Below are 13,925 nucleotides of genomic sequence, written 5' to 3'. Positions count from 1 at the left end.
CAGCAGTGGCAGTGCCCACCTTATGACTTTTAGCCCTGCGGTTTGAGTACTCATCTTGGATGCGAGAGACCCAGATTCAATTCCCCTCTCCCTGGCAGGGGAGAGAAAGGATCTGAACAGGAGAGTGCTTAACCACTGAGCTATGGGATATTCTGACGTGGGGTTTCCTCAGTCTCTCCTGCTAAAGCTGTTGCACTCTAGATACGTAATGAAAGAGTGATTTGGTGACTGAGATAATGTGTGGGAATAATTCTGTAGTGTGGTGGTTCAGACATCCACGTGGGGAGCAGGAGATTCTCAGTCAAGTCCCTCTGCTCTAATCACTCTTTCATTATCAATCAGAATATCCTATAATTCATTGGTTAGAACACTCTCCTGAAAGGTGGGACAATCCTGTTCAAATCCTTTCTCCCACTCTGCCAGGGAGAGCAGAATTGAATTTGGGTCTTCTACAACCAGAGCCGTCCCGAGGGGACAGTGAATCAGGGTGACTGCTCCAGGCCCCACGCTTTGGGGGACCACGAGGGTGGGCACGATTGGCTGGTGCCACATGGGCAGTAGGTAAACCGCTGGCTTGGGGAGGCTATCCCCAGCCCTGCCCCTTTCGCCCAAGGGAGAGCGCGGGCCCCAGAGCACCAGGAGGGAGAGCGCTTGGCAGCAGCGCTGCAGCCTCCCCAGCCCCAGAGCACCGGGAGGGAGAGCATGTTGCACCTCCGCAGCCTCCCCGGGAAGGTGGGCGGTGTGGCCCCAGCCCCCTGGAGTCCAGCAGAACTGCCGAAGCAGGGCCCTGTGGGGGTGGGGGAAGAGTGTGGGCAGGGCCACACCTGGCTGTTTGGGGAGGAACTGCCTCCCCCAGCCTCCCCTCCCCCTCCCCAGTGCAGTCGGTCCCGGAAATGATGTCACTTCTGCCCTGGGCCCCGCATCCCCCTAGGTATGGCCCTGCCCACAACCCAGTTAGTACACTTTTAGCGCAGTGGTTAGACATCAGGTGAGCACTGGCACCTCCACCTCCTCCTTCTCCGGATATGGTGCACGGAGAAAGGCAGGCACTTTACTCATTCCCGCAGAAAACTACTTAGATGCATAAGACAGGAGAGGGGTTCCCATTTGTGGATCACTAGCAGACCTAGGCACCTCCTGGCAACCTAGACTTAGGTGCTTATCTCTGAGAAAGGGATGGTTTAGAACACTGGCTAGCTTGGACAGTTCCCCACTTAACAAGCTGGCTTTTATAGGTCACATTCTTAGGAGCCTCTCTCTCCCCATTCATTGTATAGGTAGGGAACCGAGGCACCTAGCTCAGCTTTGTGAATTGCACTGTTGTTCCTGTGGCTTTTCTAGGCACCTAAAAATTAGGCAACATGATGCTCAGCATTAAAATGCCTACGGCTATGTCTACACTACAAAATTAGGTCGAATTTATAGAAGTCGATTTTTTAGAAATTGATTTTATACAGGTGATTGTGTGTGTCCCCACTTAAGACCATTAAGTCGATAGAGTGCGTTCATAGTACTGAGGCTAGCGTCTACTTCCAGAGTGTTGCACTGTGGGTAGCTATCCCACAGTCTCCACCGCCAATTGGAATTCTGAGTTGAGATCCCATTGCCTGATGGGGCAAAAAACATTGTCGTGTGTGGTTCTGGGTACATGTCGTCAGGCCCTCCCTCCCTCCGTGAAAGCAATGGTAGACAATTGTTTCGCGCCTTTTTTCCTGGGTTACCCATGCAGATGCCATACCCACGGCAAGCATGGAGCCCGCTCAGCTCATTGTCACTGTACGTCTCCCGGGTGCTGGCAGACGTGGGACTGCATTGCTACACAGCAGCAGCTCATTGGCTTGTGGCAGCAAATGGTGCATTACGACTGGTAGCCATCCTTGTCATCTCCTGGGTGCTCTTGGCTGGCCTCGGTAAGGTCGGTCAGGGCGCCTGGGCAGACATGGGTACTCCTGGAAGATCTCGGTGAGGTCTGTCAGGGCGCCTGTACACAAATGGGAGTGACTCAGGTCATTCTCTTCTTTAAGTTTTGTCTAATGGAGATTCAGTCCTGCCTGGAATAGCGGCAGAGGGATAGCTCAGTGGTTTGAGCATTGGCCTGCTAAACACAGGGTTGTGAGTTTAAGCCTTGAGGGGGCCATTCTGCCTCAGGCTGCTCTCCCATCCAGCAGCACCATGAATACCCAGGAGACAGTAACAGCTAGCAGTCATACTGCACTGTCTGCTGCCAGCCTACCCCTTGCTCCTCCCTCCATGAAAGCAACAGCCAACAATCGTTTCACACCTTTTTCCGTGCGGGTGCCATATTGCTGTCAGCATCATCATCCACCCACCGCTTCTGCTGCAACTCTGCTCTCCTACAGATGTCATACCATGGCAAGCATGGAGCCCGCTCAGATCACCGTGGCAGTTATGACTGTTCTAACCACGTGCATTATCCAGCAGTATATGCAGAATCTGAAAGAGTAGTTGACGGCAGTGCAGTGAGGAGAGTGATGAGGACATGGTCACAGACTTCTCCCAAAGTACAGGCCCTGGCAATGTGGACATCCTGGTGGTAATGGGGCAGGTTCATGCCATGGAACGCCGATTCTGGGCCCGGGAAACAAGGACAGCAAGGTGGGACCGCACAGTATTGCGGGTCTGGGACGACTCCCAAAGGCTGCGAAAATTTCACATGCATAAGGGCACTTTCATTGAACTTTGTGACTTGCTTTCCCCTGCCCTGAAGCTCCAGAATACCAAGATGAAAGCAGCCCTCACAGTTCACAAACGAGTGGTGATAGCCCTGTGGAAGTTTGCAATGCCAGACAGCTACCGGTCAGTCAGGAATCAATTTGGAGTAGGCAAATCTACTGTGGGGGCTGCTGTGATCCAAGTAGCCAATACAATCACTGAGCTGCTGCTATCAAGGGTAGTGACTCTGGGAAATGTGCAGGTAATAGTGCATGGCTTTGCTTCAATGGGATTGCCTAACTGTGGTGGGGCGATAGACGGCACCCATATCCCTATCTTGGGAACAGACCACCTTGGCAGCAAGTACATAAACCGAAAGGAATACTTTTCAATGGTGCTGCAAGCACTGGTGGATCACAAGGGACGTTTCACCAACATCAATGTAGGATGGCCGGGAAAGGTACATGAAGCTCACATCTTCAGGAACTCTGGCCTGTTTCAACAGCTGCAGGAAGGGACTTACTTCCCAGACCAGAAAATAACTGTTGGGGATGTTGAAATGCCTATATGTATCCTTGGGGACCCAGCCTACCCCTTAATGCCATGGCTCATGAAGCTGTACACAGGCAGCCTGGACAGTAGTCAGGAGCTGTTCAGCTATAGGCTGAGCAGATGGAGAATGGTGGTGGAATGTGCATTTGGATGTTTAAAAGCGTGCTGGCGCAGTTTACTGGCTTGGTTAGACCTCAGCGAAACCAATATTCCCATTGTTATTACTGCTTGCTGTGCGCTCCACAATATCTGTGAGAGTAAAGGGGAGACATTTATGGCGGGGTGCGAGATTGAGGCAAATCTCCTAGCTGCTGATTATGTGCAGCCAGACACCAGGGCGGTTAGAAGAGAACAGGAGGGCACGGTGAGCATCAGAGAAGCTTTGAAAACCAGTTTCATGACTGGCCAGGCTACAGTGTGAAAGTTCTGTTTGTTTCTCCTTGATGAAAACTCCCGCCCCTTGATTCACTCTTCCCTGTAAGCTAACCACCCTCCCCCCCACCCCCAATCACCACTTGCAGAGGCAATAAAGTCATTGTTGCTTCAAATTCATGCATTCTTTATTAATTCATCACACAAATAGGGGGATAACTGCCAAGGTAGCCTGGGAGGGGTGGGGGAGGAGGGAAGGACAAGGCCACACTGCACTTTAAAACTTATTGAATGCCAGATTTCTGTTTCTTGGGCAGTCCTCTGGGGTGGAGTGGTTGGGTGCTGGAGGCCTCCGCCACTGCGTTCTTGGGCGTCTGGGTGAAGAGGCTATGGAACTTGGGGAGGAGAGCGGTTGGTTACACAGGGGCTGTAGCAGCGGTCTGTGCTCATGCCTCCTTTCCTGCACCTCAGCCGTACGCCAGAGCATATCAGTTTGATACTCTGGTAGCCTCAGCATTGACTCCTGCCTTCTGTCAGCAAGCTGACGCCACCTATCATCTTCAACCCGCCACTTATTATCTTCAACCTGCCACCTGTCCTCGCATTCATATTGTGCTTTCTTGGACTCTAACATTGTCTGCCCCCACACATTTTGCTGGGTTCTTTCAGTGTGGGAGGACTGCATGAGCTCAGACAACATTTCATCGCGAGTGCATTTTTTTCACCTTCTAATCTTCGCTAGCCTCTGGGACGGAGATGATAGTGTGAGTGTTGAAACATTTGCAGCTTCGGGAGCAAAAAAAAAAAAAAAAGGAAAAGTAGTAGTTAAAATGACATTTTAGAGAACAATGGGTAGATTCTTTCAGGGTGAACCTTGCTGTTAACATTACATAGCACATGTGCATTTGGTACAAGGTTGCATTTTGCCTCTTATATTGAGGGTCTGCCAGTTTGGTGTGTGAGATCACACACACAGGGCTGGCAGGCAGCAGAATTCGGCTTGCAGGCAGCCCTGGTAAGCCACAGTCTTTTGGCTTCTTTAACCTTCATAACATGTGGGAATGGTTTCAAACAGCAGCACCCTCATTTCCTATACCAAACAGCCGTTGGGTTGGCCATTTAAAATGGGTTGGCAATTTAAAAGGAGGGGCTGCGGTTTTTGGGTTAACGTGCAGCACAAACCCAACTAAACCCCCCTCCACACACCCAATTCTCTGGAATGATGGCTTCACCCCTCCCTCCACCACGTGGTTAACAGCGGGGAAGATTTCTGTTCAGCCACAGGCAAACAGCCCACCAGGAACGGCCACCTCTGAATATCCCTTAATAAAGTTACCCTATTTCAACCAGGTGACCATGAATGATATCACTCTCCTGAGGATAACACAGAGAGATAAAGAACGAATGTTGCTCGAATGCCAGCAAACACCGGGACCGTACGCGGCCATGCTTTGTTATGCAATGACTCCAGACTACGTGCTACTGGCCTGGCGTGGTAAAGTGTCCTACCATGGAGGACAGAATAAGACTGTCCTCCCCAGAAACCTTTTGCAAAGGCTTTGGGAGTACATCCAGGAGAGCTTTATGGAGATGTCCCTGGAAGATTTCCGCTCCATCCCCAGACACATTAACAGACTTTTCTAGTAGCTGTACTGGCCGCAAATTAATCATTAAACATGCTTGCTTTTCAACCATGTATTATATGTACAAAGGTACACTCACCAGAGGTCCCTTCTCTGCCTGGCTGGTCCGGGAGCCCACCTTGGGTGGGTTCGGGGGTACTGGCTCCAGGTCCAGGGTGAGAAACAGTTCCTGGCTCTTGGAGAAAATGGTTTCCCACTTGCTTGCTGTGCGTTATCATCTTCCTCGTCCCTAAAATGCGCATCCCTGTTGCATGATAATCCATTGATGGAGTCAAAACACAGGGGTGGGGTAGTGGTGGCTGCACCCCCCTAGAATGGCATGCAGCTCATCATAGAAGCGGCATGTCTGGGACTCTGACCCCGAGCGGCTGTTTGCCTCTCTGTTTTTTTGGTAGGCTTGCCTGAGCTCCTTAAGTTTCACGTGGCACTGCTGCGGGTCCCTGTTGTAGCCTCTGTCCTTCATGCCCTTGGAGATTTTTTTCAAATGTTTGAGCATTTTGTCATTTGGAATGGAGTTCTGATAGCACGGATTCGTCTCCCCATACAGCAATCAGATCCTGTACCTCCCGTTCGGTCCATGCGGGAGCTCTTTTGTGTTCTGGGACTCCATCATGGTCACCTCTGCTGAGGAGATCTGCACTCACCTGCAGCTTGCCACGCTGGTCAAACAGGAAATGAGATTCAAAAGTTTGTGGGACTTTTCCTGTCTACCTGGCCAGTGCATCTGAGTTGAGAGCACTGTCCAGAGTGGTCACAATGGAGCACTCTGGGACAGCTCCCGGAGGCCAATATCGTCAAATTGCGACCACACAACCCCAAATTTGGCCCAGCAATGTCGATTTCAGCGCTAATCCCCTGGTCGGGGAGGAGTACAGAAATCGATTTTAAGAGCCCTTTAAGCCGAAGTAAATGGCTTTGTCGTGTGGACAGGTGCAGGGTTAAATGGATCTAACGCTGCTAAATTCAACCTAAACTCGTAGTGTAGACCAGGGCTCAATTTCTTTATGGATTCCACCCAAATTATTCAGCATATATTGCTACTTCAGGAAATCAGGATGACTTCATCTCTTGCCTCCTTTGGAACACAATGCAGAATGCATCTATCTGCATGGACTTTCACATCATAAAGACAAGGATCTTTAGGTTGGTAAATGTTCCTTCCAACTGCTGCCCCTGGGCAACTTCTCCAAATTCAACTCCATTAAGATTGGAGCAGAGGATATAGCAGTGTTTTCAATTCACTTTTTTTAATCGCAAGTCTTGAAATGTTTAACGTTTTTCTCCAGCTGCTGCTCATAATTTCATGAGATCTCAGCTTTTGTTTAAAATAAGTTTCTAGCCCTCATGGCTGTGGAGAAAAACTTGAAAATGTGAGCTCTAACAGCTTAAAAACCAAAACATAATCAAAAGGAACCCAAATTACCGTATTTTTAAACCTCATAGTTATAAAGCTAATCTCATGATAATCTTGGCCCTGACATATGATTTTTGAATGCTTGGAGTTGGCAATACTGTTATAGACCATCCAGGACTATACTGAGGGCTATACTATACTTCTTGGGTCTGCCTCAGCAGTTAAAAGCAGCCAGAAAACCAGTTTAATTGGCTCTCTAGGATTCTCCTAACAAAAAGGGAAACCTCAGAGTAACATCAACAGCAGGTGTTAAAGTAATATACTTAAAAATAGGGGAGACAATGTTTTACTTTTTATATGCACTAAGTAATCTGAGCATTAGCTAAGGCCCTGATCCAGCAAAGTACTTTAACGTGTGCTTATCTTTAAGCATGTGTGGGCTCATTAAAGCCAATGGGACTACACACGTGTGAAGCTAAATACATTTAAGAATGCTGGCTGGATCAGGGCCTAAATATTTTACCAGTAAAGTTAATGAGGATGTGTCTCTTGCAGTTCTAACACTGACAATAGCTATCTAGTTAATATAAAAATATTTCCATGTACGTAGACTCTAAGGTAACCTTGGTATAGAAGCATAATATGCATTCATAAAGTTGTGGGAATAGAACCTGAGTTGAAACTGCTAGTTGATAAAGATACAGCACTTGCTTATAGAAGGTCTGAGCCTGAGGATTCTTGCACAGAGCAGCTTGCAAATGTAATCCACACCAGCATGTGACTCTTCCTCCCCTCTAGTGGCTACCTGATCCACACAGGATGATAAGAGCTACAGCTGCCAGCTAGAACACTTGCACCTTTTTAAATCCAGGTCTCTGCTACAAACTACTGCCAGCATAGCTATCTTGGTTAGAAGAGTGAAGTGGTGTGATCCCTGACCAATATAGGTGTGCTGGCAAAAGCCCCTACCATAGATGCAGCTATACTGTCAAACTGCACTTTTGGCTGGTATTGCTTATTTCGCTTTGGGGAGCTGGAATAAACTATACTAGCAAATGTACATTTTTTTCAGTATAAGCTGCATCCATACCAGTATGCCAAGACTGGTAAAGCACTCCTAGTATACACATGGCCTAACACAACCCATGCTGAAAGGTCTTAGTTCAGTCCCCATTGACAATCCATGGGGATGGGGCTGCTACACAAACAAGTACTCATGCAAAGTGGTGTTAGGCAGGAAGAGTTGCATGCAGGAATCTGATTTTGTGGTGCTAATGTTGTTTGTTTAATACTGGTTAATAATTGAATCAGAATGTAGAACAGGGGTGGGCAAACTTTTTGTCCTGACGGCCACATGAGAGTTCCAAAACTGTATGGAGGGCCGAGTAGGGAAGGCTGCGCCTCCCCCAAAACAGCCTGGCCCCCACCCCCTATCCCCCCTCCCACTTCCCACCCCCTGACTGCCCCCTTCAGAACCCATGACCCATCCAACCCCTGCCCATAACCCCCCTGCTCCTTGCACCCTGACTGCCCTCTCCCAGGACCCCCGCCCATAATGGCCCCCCTGGGACCCCACCCCTTATCTAACCCCCCCCCGTTCCCCATTTCCTGACTGCCCCCCAGGACCCCTTATCCAACTCCCCCACCCCCTGCCCCCTTACCATGCTGCTCAGAGCAGCAGGACTGCCAGCCAGCCATGCTGCAGCCCTGTCACCCAGAGCGCTGGCAGTACGGCAAGCTGAGGCTGCGGGGGAGGGGGATAGCAGGGGAGGGGCTAGGGGCTAGCCTCCCCAGCCAGGAACTCAAGGGCCAGGCAGGACGGTCCCATGGGCCGCAGTTTGCCCACCTCTGCTGTAGAAAGAGGAATATAATCTTCAGTTTACCTTACAAAACATTTGTATTTAGAAAGCTGTTAATTACTAGGGGCCTGGAGTGTCAATACTGCTGAACACAAATGTAGCTCGTGATAGAACCTAGACCTTTTAAGCAGTGTATTGTGTTTTAATAAATGCACGGTAAACACTGCATAGTTAAACAGAAGGAATTTAATTTGAAGATGCCTAACCAGATATGGGAGACATGCCTTAGAAGCCACTGTTTATTTCGAAAGTTGCTGTTTGCAGGCAAAAGGAGGGCTGAAATTTTTCACAGTCAATTTTTTCCTCAAGCTCCTCCCTCCCCTCAACACAAACAGTGTTCAACTTGTAAACTTATACAGGTAAACACTTTTAATATACTTAATAATAATAATACCTCGCTCTCACATATTGCTTTCCATCAGCAGAAAATGGTCTCTGTGTGAGGGAGATCATGCATTTCCTCCTATAACTAAGCTGAAATGGCCTAACCTATTCTGAATTAAATCAAGTGCATGAAAAACAATTTTAAACAAAAGAATTAAACATTATTACATTCTAATGGCTGGATTGGTAGTATGACCTTAACTTTATCCAGCTGGAAAAGTTTATGATTAGGTGAATTTCCCAGTGCAGAAAAACTATTTGCTGAAAAGAACTAGAAGAAACGATTCCCAAACCAGACATTGCAAGGAGTAAGGTGAATATGAAGAAGAAGGAAAATTGCATAATTTGCATCCCAGAATCAGAGGAAGCAGAACATTCTCTCCCAGAGGCCTAGCTACTCATCGCACTCAAAGCCCATTACTGGTTTCTGAATCCACAGTTTCTAAGGGCTTAATTCTTGTCCTAGTTGCATGAGTCCCAGAATATATAAAATTCATGAGATTCCCAAGGGTTCTTGTTCTAAAGGTAATAGGAAATGTATTACAACAGAATCCAAGCATTAGTGGCCAGTCTGAGGTTTCAATCACAATATGCAAATTATATACATTATATAAATGTAGATCAAAAGATATAAAGAACCAAATTCAGCCTTGATGTAAGCAGGTGGGTCTCCACTGAAGTTAGAGTCCTTCATATCTAAATCAGGGTTGAATTTAAAGTTGTGTAGCCCTCATCTTGGTGTGAATTTCAGAAAAAAGGAAGGAAATTCAAGGTTGTCTAAAGCTGGTCTTTATTAAGATTATTATTTTTTTTAATAAAAAAAGCCTTATACTAACCCTTTAGCATTAATCCATTCAGGTGATGATGGCAAACAGGGTTTGTGAATGACCTTATCTGTGACAAAGGATAAATTGAACAATGCAGTTAGAGACTTCAATTTGTTTCTAAGACAGAGTATCTGAGCCAGAGATCCATGTTTAGAGCAGGGGAGCCTGCCTTAGCCCTGTTGCAGGCTGCTGCCAGCCCAGAGCCGCTCAAGGTAAGCGGTCCTGGGCTGGAGCCTTCACTCTGAAGCCCTCCTGCACCCCAACCCCCTGCCCTGATCCCCCTAACCCAGTGCTGCACCCCAACTCCCTGCCACACTCTGCACCCCAACCACCTGCCCTGAGCTCCCAATGTACCTCACATGCCTCCTGAACCCCAACCACTTGCCGTGAGCCCCTTCCTGCACACCACACCCCTTCCCACACCCTGCACTCTCTCCCCAACCCCAGCCCTACATTCATGGCCCTGCATATAATTTCCCCACCCACATGTGGCCCTCAGGCCAAAATGTTTGCCCACTCCAGTTTAGAAGAATACTAAATAAGAAGTTAGATGACAACAGTCTAGGTCAAGAACTGCTAGATCACCATTATTTTAAACATCATGGAAAAAAAGGGTCATAAACTTGCGAGGGCATGCTTTAGGGATGAGGAAGGGTACCATTTACATAAGATATAGGCATTTAGAGATGGACTTTATTTTGATTAAGGTAACTCAGAAAGAAAGGGACATGGGAATAAAAATCACTGGGAGGTTTTCATTAAAGGCACTTCAGTTACATTTTTGAAAGCAAAAGCAACATACACAGTTAAAGCCATTGTACTTGACTATTGACTGATGGCTCTCTCACCTCTTCTTGATATAGAAACTGACTTTGCATAAAAAATCCAACTCTACAGAAACAAACCATGAAAGTAGAGAAGTAAAAGGTAGAAAATAGAAGTAATAATGAAAACATTTTTCTCTCTTCCTCTGGATTCTTATGAAGACGGTGTTTTTGGATTGTTTGGGGTTTTTTTGTAGCAAATATTATGTATCAATGCTTCTTTATAAGCTTTCAGAGTATCCTCCTGTGTAAAATTATTTCATATTAAAGAAAACAATGTGACCTGACAAAGTGAACCCTAATTTGGGGGCTAGAAAACATTTAAAAAATCAGTTAATATTGGATTTCTTTTAATGTGCCCTCTGGTAATGTTTGTTTTGTTTTCTAATTGCTTTATAAATGTTTTAGTATGGGATTTATGGTTAATTTTTTTGATAACTGCAGCATACAGTACTTATTGGAAGTCTCAAAGCTATGTGTATCTCTGTGATATATGTATTTCCACATTTCCATATTTCCCTTTTATGTAATGAAGTCTCTCTCACACTCAAAATGCCATCTGGAAACAAGCTTCATGCAGAGCATATGGATCAACTTTTAGCTGAGAGGTAAATTGTTGACTTGACACTTGGTGTTTGTGACCCACAGGGTGTCTTTACAGACAGCCGAGTCATCATTTTCCTTTTCTGCTAAGCAATGCGTTTCACTCATTCTGCAGAATACATTTTTTTTATAAATATACACATCTAAGGCCTGATTTTCAGAGAAACTGTCCCCTACAACTCCAACTAAAATTGATAGGAATGGCAAGTGTTCAGCACCTTTGAAAATTGGGCCCTTAATGTTGGAAATGCAGTGAATGACTTATTACTGAAATTATACAGAATATCATTATGGTAGCTGGAATTGTGCAGGGAAGTCCCTGCAACCAAATGGGTCAAAACAAAAAACACCCTATTGAAAGGAGACACTCCATTGCACACACTTATTCCCCTGGGGAGATGATGAGAGTATACACACAAAGTGTCAGAGTAACAGCCGTGTTAGTCTGTATTCGCAAAAAGAAAAGGAGTACTTGTGGCACCTTAGAAACTAACCAATTTATTTGAGCATAAGCTTTCGTGAGCTACAGCATCATGCATCCGATGAAGTGAGCTGTAGCTCATGAAAGCTGATGCTCAAATAAATTGGTTAGTCTCTAAGGTGCCACAAGTACTCCTTTTCTTTTTACACACAAAGTGTGACAGATGTTAGCCACATCACTTAATGCACTACTGGATAGTGCTCAGAGGTGAGGAGGTATAAGAACCTGAATAGAATAGAATAGGGTTATGAGACAACCTCTACTTTTTCTGTCTGCATCCCAGCTTTTACTACTGTTTTCTACTATATACTTTTTGTGGAAACAGTGATACCTTTTGCTTTCTGTGTACTATACCTCTCTACTTCCCTGAGTGAGAATTCCTGCAACCATTTTGTTCTTAGAGTTCAGTGAAGACTATTACATAGGAAACACAGCCTGTATACTCTTTCAATAACAAATCCCACTAGAAATATACTGTTTATATATGAAGAAACATAAGCTTTTTTTTTAAAATTGCTGTTAGATATCTAAAACAGCACTAAATGAAAGACTATTATATTGTTTTGTTGAAAAGTAGCCTAGTATACAATTCCTCATACAAAACAGAATGCTAGAATTAATATAAATTATACATGTTTTAAAATCTGTAATGCTTCATTAAAATTAATTGACAATCCATTTTAAAAGGAGCTATATTAGTGTCCTTAGTTTTTTTAAAAGCTTGTTTAAAATTTATTTTAAAATGTTTCCCTAACAGCCAACTGAGACAGACACACACACTTTACAAACTGCAGTCACTTATTTTTAGATCTTAATGTTGCTTATACCAAACAGCTGATGACTGTATTGTTTGAGCTCTGTGGGATAAAGTGAAAAAATGTGCTAACTCTAAAGCTTCTTGTTCCCACTCTATCATGCCACTGAGCCCACACTCTGCAAGAAATACCTGTACTCCTACACTTCAGCAACAGGCAAGCTTTCCATTAGAGAGCTGTGAGAAACTTTCAGCCAGAAAACAGTAACGCGCAGTCCACTCTGGATAGTAACTTTCAGGCTCTTGGTAAGGAAATATCTGTGATTATGTCTCCCTGTAGTGTCTGGTCCACACAGAGGCCATGAATCTGCTATTTCCATCTAACAAAGTTGTTCCATGAGATCGCAGGGTGCCTTTATTTACAAAGAGAGTAGTTGTGCTGTTGGTGCTGCAGGCCCTGGGCTCTGTCGTTGGTGATGACCCCTCCGGGTTCTGTTACAATAGCTCTGTCAACTGGGCTCTTTATGGTGGATACTCAACCAGAAAGTCTGAAGACTAGTTTACAGCTGAGGGTGAATTAATGGTGGGGGAGAGAGAGAAATAAGAGACAAAATAGCAAGAGACATAAGAAAACAAAAAGATGTATAAAACCGAGGGCTAGATCTTGAGGTGCAGCTAAATTGCACAAAGTGTAATTCTGGAGGCATGTGCAAGCGTAGATTAGATGGGTTAGCCTACTTTAAAATCTTTATTACAGCTGTTGTTTTATTTGAATTGTTGCCAGTGCACTTTCTTACACTCCTCTCTTCTGACCTTTATGAAGTAGCAGTACTTTGCTGATCCTATTGTTACTTTGTGCAATCAGATCCCTGTGCGCTGTTAGAGCAGCCTAAGGACTGCTGTAATTTAGGCAGCTGTATTGTCCACGAGAGGCTATAAAAAGTACATTCATGCCCCTTTTTTCTCTTACACTGAGGTGGAGTAAGAGACTCCACCTCAGTGTAAGAGATTCTGTTGTTGTTGATTCTGCACCACTGCTCTTCATCCTCACTGGGCTGGTTAGAATGGTTTTAGTGCCAAATTATTCTAGCGATGCTATGCACTGTAACTGGAGCACACCTCTCCCCCAAAAAAACTATGGACTGATTTGTACATAGAAGGCTTGAGTGCCAAAAAGATCTAAAAATCTCAGAATCCTAATGTAGAAAGACCCTGTGCCACTGGTGTCTATTTTAGAAAATAAAATCCATGTGTTGCTGGTTTTGGATATCAGTGGTGAAAACAATTGTGCCTCAGCAAAGAACACTGTGCACAATGTCTCTCTGAACTCACAGGTACACAGGGGGCATCACACCCACTGCTGCCCAACTGCAAAAAGGGTGCAGTATAAGATGTATTTGTAAAAGGTGCTCATACCTGACCTCCTTCTACAGCAAGGAACAAGTCTTTGAAATGAAAAGCAATGTAAACGGTAGTCAATAAATGTGGGACCTGAACTCATTATTCAAAATTCACCTTCCAATCAAAGAAAATTTGAAAAAGAAGCATCTTTTGCTCTTGAATTTGTTGAACATTTGAGCATTGCCTGACATGGTGGTG

This window comes from Lepidochelys olivacea (assembly GCF_965140295.1).
Source record: "Lepidochelys olivacea isolate rLepOli2 genome assembly, chromosome: 2".
NCBI classification, from domain to species: Eukaryota; Metazoa; Chordata; order Testudines; family Cheloniidae; genus Lepidochelys; species Lepidochelys olivacea.
Note: the sequence above shows the minus strand (reverse complement) of the source record.